The sequence below is a fragment of the Mchenga conophoros genome, linkage group LG17 (genome assembly GCF_057382185.1).
Source record: "Mchenga conophoros isolate Kocher_MC1m ecotype Shallow Benthic linkage group LG17, M_conophoros_male_GT1.1, whole genome shotgun sequence".
Classification (NCBI taxonomy): Eukaryota; Metazoa; Chordata; class Actinopteri; order Cichliformes; family Cichlidae; genus Mchenga; species Mchenga conophoros.
Window position 1 is genome coordinate 5,235,128 of NC_140542.1, and position 6,000 is coordinate 5,241,127.

Below are 6,000 nucleotides of genomic sequence, written 5' to 3' on the forward strand. Positions count from 1 at the left end.
TCTGGTAATGGGAAACGTCTGAGTCTGAGCATCAAGGTCAGGAAGGCATTACTGTGAGAACTGTGTGTCTCAAACACTCCATGATTTGTTCAGTTTCATTGCTCATACTTGACACCACAATACGTGATACCTAACCTGACCTCCAGTTTGCTAGGCTCTTTGCGTCAGAGCGCTAAAAATCTTCAAATTAGTCAAGATTCATTGCAAAATTGCATTGTGCTTGGGAACGATATATTGTTATATTTGAGGAAGCATTCACAGGAATGCTGTGCTGTATTGAGGAATCAGGTTCCTTTGATGATGCTGAAATAAGTGATGATTGTCACTGTGCAGTACGTTTTGCAACCGGTTTGGATATTTTTAGTTTCATTGTTTCCAGTGTTGAACAATTCCCTTCCACAAACGTAAAGGCTTTAGAAATTTCGGCTCACCCTCAGTAACCTCGTAGTGTGTACAGCCAGTTATCGCTTTTCTTGTTGAGGAAATATGAGGTGTCAGATATGAGTGGTTTCAAGTTGAGTTCAATTGATTTTGCAATCATGTATGAAAGGTAAAAATTTTTCCCATTGTCCAGCCTATCTATGTGTTCAAGTGCTTTTGATAATGTCAAAACTCTAAAAACATATCCTATAAGCACATGCTAATGTATAACGCTCACATCCTTTGTACGCATGTTTTAACCCTCCGAAGGCCAAGCAATCATCGCTGGTCACCCTAACCTTACACCTGACCTTAATACTTTTAGTCATTCTTCTGTCATTTCCAAGATTATGGAAACCAGTTTTTATTAAAAACAGAAGTTACATATTGTGATTGCCCAGTATTATTGTTAGGGTCTGGTTAGGGGTCATCACCAATGATGTTGATTTTAGTAGTAGTAGCAATATAACCTCAGGGTGGTCAAAGGTCCACTGTCACCTTCTTCAGTTACCTACAATGGGTCTATAGATAAAAGTAAAAAACAAATTAAATTGTTAAAATCAATTCAAAAGACTGGCCAACAACCAAATGACCTAATGCTAACAGGAGCTGCAACATTTGTTAAGCTGCGGGTAGATGCCCGACTCCGTCACAGCAGGTGGATTAAGTCCAGGAAACTAAAACTCCCTGATCCTCTGTCCTCACCTGGAGGACAGTTCTAATTGTCTTTAATGATGCAAACACATCCATTTCTTTACAAATCTATCTTCCGATTTATCCTCTATTCAGTTAACCCTGTGAGCTCAAAGTCATCATGGCTGGTAACCCTGACCTGATATTTTAGAGGAAAGCAAACTTTTTCGTTGTGTCTCATGTTTCAAGTGTTTTTTCATCCTTTAATTGACAAGACGTGTATAATTCTTGGAGAAACAAGAGCATCTCTATTAAGGAACATATCATGACAGCATACGCTCTTAGCTGCTGTATATCCTCTTAACAGTCAGGTTACATGGCCCACTAAGATAACCTCGATCCCTATATGGGGAATTAAGTACATCAAACATAGCACAGACCAACATGTAAACTAAACATTTGGTTTCAAGTCTTGATCTACTTAACAAAGTTAAAAATTAGTACACTGACTTAAAACTAAAAAAGTAAGTTTTTTTGTTGCAAGCATTGCAAAATTCTAAGAGGCATACTGTATTAACATATATGATCTGCTCTTGAACTCAATTGTTCTTTGTGCAGTCTGAGAATATCGATGGTGATACTGCATCTCAAAGATCCAGTTTCTTCTCTGCCCACAGGTACATACCTGGGATAAACATGATGACATGTGCAAGGTTTCTGAATGTCACCTGTCAAAGGCAACACCTTGACTTCCTACATAACTGGCTGAGGTGCGGTCAACGACACAGCATTATTTGAAGTTTTGCCAGAAAGACAGTTTCTGTCCTGAGACTTCAATCCAGTAGTTAGAAATAGTAACAATAGTCAATTGTGATAAAATGTAAAACTGATGCAATTCTTAATATCAGAGCTGCTGAAGGTCAGGTATTAGCAGGCTGTACTACAGTGTCTCAAATGAACACAAAGTCGACTTCGATGTTGTGTTACATAAGATGAAAAAGCCTCAAATTGCAGACAACAGATGCATGAAATGCTCTTGACAAACCAAAACATCACCAAGGAGAGTGCAATCTAAGGCTAATGGAAATGTACACATAATTCTAAATAATAATAATGATAATAATGATGGTCAATTTGGTAATTTCAGTGTATCATCTGCTTTGCTTGGTGTCACATGGTTGACTGGATAATGCACCGCAATGGTTTTACTTCACTTTTTGTTTTGCTGTTTTCAGAATTACACAAGTATGAATTATGAAGATAAAACAATTCTTGGAAGCTGTCATTTACTCTAAACCTGTGCTATTTCTCTTTATAATTTGGTCCATTATAGTCAGTGTGAAATATGAAGTGATTGCATAGCTGGTGTGTTGAATGACCAGCAAACGGGTTCATACACATGCTTGCTGACCAGTGTTTATGTCTAATGTGAATATAACCAGCAATCATTTCTATTTCAGTTTGGTAAATCAAGGTAAATTATTGGAGTACTTTTACCTATAAAAAATTAGCAGCAAGTGCAAGTGTATATATTTGTTGCCTCTGTATCTGAATGTATTGATATTTTCCAGTTGCATAGTGATAGAATCATAACCACATGACGAGCAAAAGGCTTGTGAATTTCCCTCAGAGCAGCTGACCTAAATGCTAGCCTTGCTGTGATGCACCTGTAACACTGCTGTCATCGTGTTTTATGTGTCATCATGGTTGCTGACTGACACATATCACCTGGGCACACTTCTGTTTCTCTGACATGTTGTTCTTGTCTTTTCACACCACAAATTCAAAATGTTGAATACGATGCAGTTCCTACCACAATGTAGATGCTTTCCTAACTATATTTTGTTAGCTAAGCTAGACATGCTAATTGAGACCTGTTGGTTATACAGTGAGGATTTGAGCTGAAACAGGAGTAATTCTTTGAAAAAGTAAATTGCTTATTACATATATATGAACATAGTAGCCTAAATATTTAGTTACAGCCAGTGGCTCCTCTTAGCTTATGACTAATGCTTACACGAGAGATAGCTAACCTGGCTAACTGGCTCCTGGTCTGTTTTATAGTTTTTAAAGTAGCTTTAACAGTTTTTAACCCCTAAACAAAGTTCAGGTGTTGCATGATATACTTATGACGTGCATAATGTAAATAAAATAGACTTGACCTTTATGACAAACTCCATAAATGACATTTGAAATGCTTTGCAATTGGATGCTAGCTCTAGCTGCACACTTAAAGGTATAAACATTATTGTATTATTATTATTATTATTATTATTATTATTATTATTGTATGAGTTTCTTCTAACTTTTGGCAAGAGAGTGAAAATGTCTTAAATCTTAACTGTTAACAAAAAGTGTTATGCTGCAGTATAAAGAGTTTACACAGTTAAAAAACAAAACAAATTACAGGTTACTAATAATGTGTTGGGCAAGCACGTGCAGCCCAAACAGCTTCATGTTTCTGGAATGGTTGATTTTTCCATCCCCTGATTTAGTGGTTTGACTAAGCACGTGGAGAGGGCTGTCTAACATGTTGGCCATAATCTCCCATCACTGTCATTTCTGGGTAAAAGTCTGACGACTGTGCACACCATAGCATTTAACATTGTATCATATCCAAACCATTCAGTAGCTAATCCCTTCTCTGCCTGCCCTTAGGGCAGTCCGTGGCACCTTGGAAGATATCGTTTCCATCATAATACAAATATTTGCTAATAAGATAAAGATTAACAAATGACTATTTTTATAAGGAGACATCTGGATCCAAAACATGCCAGCAAAATGCCCCTCATTACAGATCTCAACCATCTACCTGATCTGGTCAGAGGTCTAGGTTCTTCCTTTAACTTCTTGCAGGTCTATATTTTGTAGGTATAACCTGGGCTAGATGATATTGTTAAATATAAATCTATGCTTCTCGATAAATATAGAAATCCTTATTAAAGTATATTGAAATGAAGATGGACTGAAATATAGGATAGGCATCAAACAAAAAACACTACACTGTATGAGTAGATTAAACTACATGGTAATTTAAGTAGCACATACTATCTGTGTCCCCAGTCATTTATGTGTGCGGTCACGGTTAATCTGTATGTCTGACTGTCTCGTAGTCTGTGTCGAGATCAGTGTGTCCTCTTAAATTCATAATGCCATCTAATCTAAACTCACAATCGCTTTGAACTCATGCTGGTGGTGGATTAAAATCAAATAACACACACACACACACACACACACACACACACACACACACACACACACACACACACACACGTTTTGGAATGATTCCCATCATGACTCACTTTCACTGACCACACAAATGAGTGAGATAGGCAGTCTTGTGACAGGAAGGGAAATCAAGTGTTTCTCTTGAATTTCCCAGTAAAATACTATTCATATGAAGGGAAAGCGCACCCTCTAGAGGAAAAACTGCAGAATCACTGTAAAATGAGCCAATGGAGGCCGCTCCCGAAAGCTTTACTGCAAATAATGTATTATAGCCCTTCTGATACTTAAATCTTTTACGATTGTACTGATTCTAAGTAGATTAAGTACAATCAGAGCACGATGCTACTTACATTTTGTTCTGAGTTTTTGATTTTAGCAAATCAAACAAACTGGTTTCCGAGCGCAGTTTTTCTGGTTCTGTTTTTCTCTGCTATTACATTGGACGTTACAAGCTGAGAAAGTTCACTGGAGCCCATTATTTTTAAAATTAATATCTAAATTAACAGCTGAAAATGAGAATTAGATTCAGAACTTGTAGTAATCTGCATCAAATATGAAAAGTGAAAGAGTCTTAGAATTATGTTTGTGTAAGGAGACAGGTTTTATGACTGTGGCCTCATCTGGAAATGAGGAAACATCCTGGCAATGCTGCATTTGCTGTGGCTGCACAAGAGCTCGGCAACAAGGTGACTGGCAGCAGACAGAATTATAAAAAGTCGGACAGGAAATGTGCTGACTAATAGGATTATGGGTTCGCTGCATTAGAGGACTGCATTAAGCTGTGCAATGTGATTGTGAGTGGTTAATTAATTACAGTGAAACAGGAACCCTGGCTTTCACTTTAGGTTTGAGGACTGTAGGTAAATCGTTTCCTTGTTTGGGACATTTTTTTTAGTCAAAGCATAATATATTGTATGTAAAGACAGATGCTTTTTTACATTTTTATTATTATTATTATTTTTTAGTATTTTAGCTATTTTTTTTTTAAACTACAGTCATTTCTGTGTCATCTACAGTTTTTGCTGTTGAACTGTGCACCCAGGGGATCAAATATCCCCTGGGTGCTGTCCATAAAGAGTGACAACAAGATCACTTTTATCTCCTACTCGACTATTACAAGATAACACTATTTCAAGTAATAACACATCCACAGATGTCTCCTTTAGTTTCCAGCCTTGTATGCTGAACAGGTTCTGATCACATGACACCAGGGACCTGTTGCAAGGAAGCTTTGACTCAAGTCGTGAGTCAAAGGAAATAAAAAACCACAATAACTAAACTGATTAGCTTCTATGGCACCATTGTGCAGATGTTTTTGATAGAATTAGATTGTTCAAAAAGTCAAAAGTAATAAGTAAAATTATTTACGGGTAATCTGAAATAAAAGGCTAGGTTTTAATGCTTTAATTCCCCTAAACAGTAGTGATGGGCAGATGAAGCCCCATGAAGCACTGAAGCTTTTCATCCAATTGGTTCACCCCAACGCGAAGCTTCATGAAGCTTCATTTGCTCTAGCAGGACACCTACTGGACGTAAAAATAATAGCTGGCATGAATTTGAAGAGTGTGGCATTTTGCACACAGCCTGTAAATGTCAACAACAAAAGGAGTGTGTAAAACATGTATATTGTAGTGATGGCAGTATACTGTGTATATTTATAGTGGCAGTATGGGAAATGATTATTTGGAAATGCTTGAAATGGAAATGATCATTTACTGT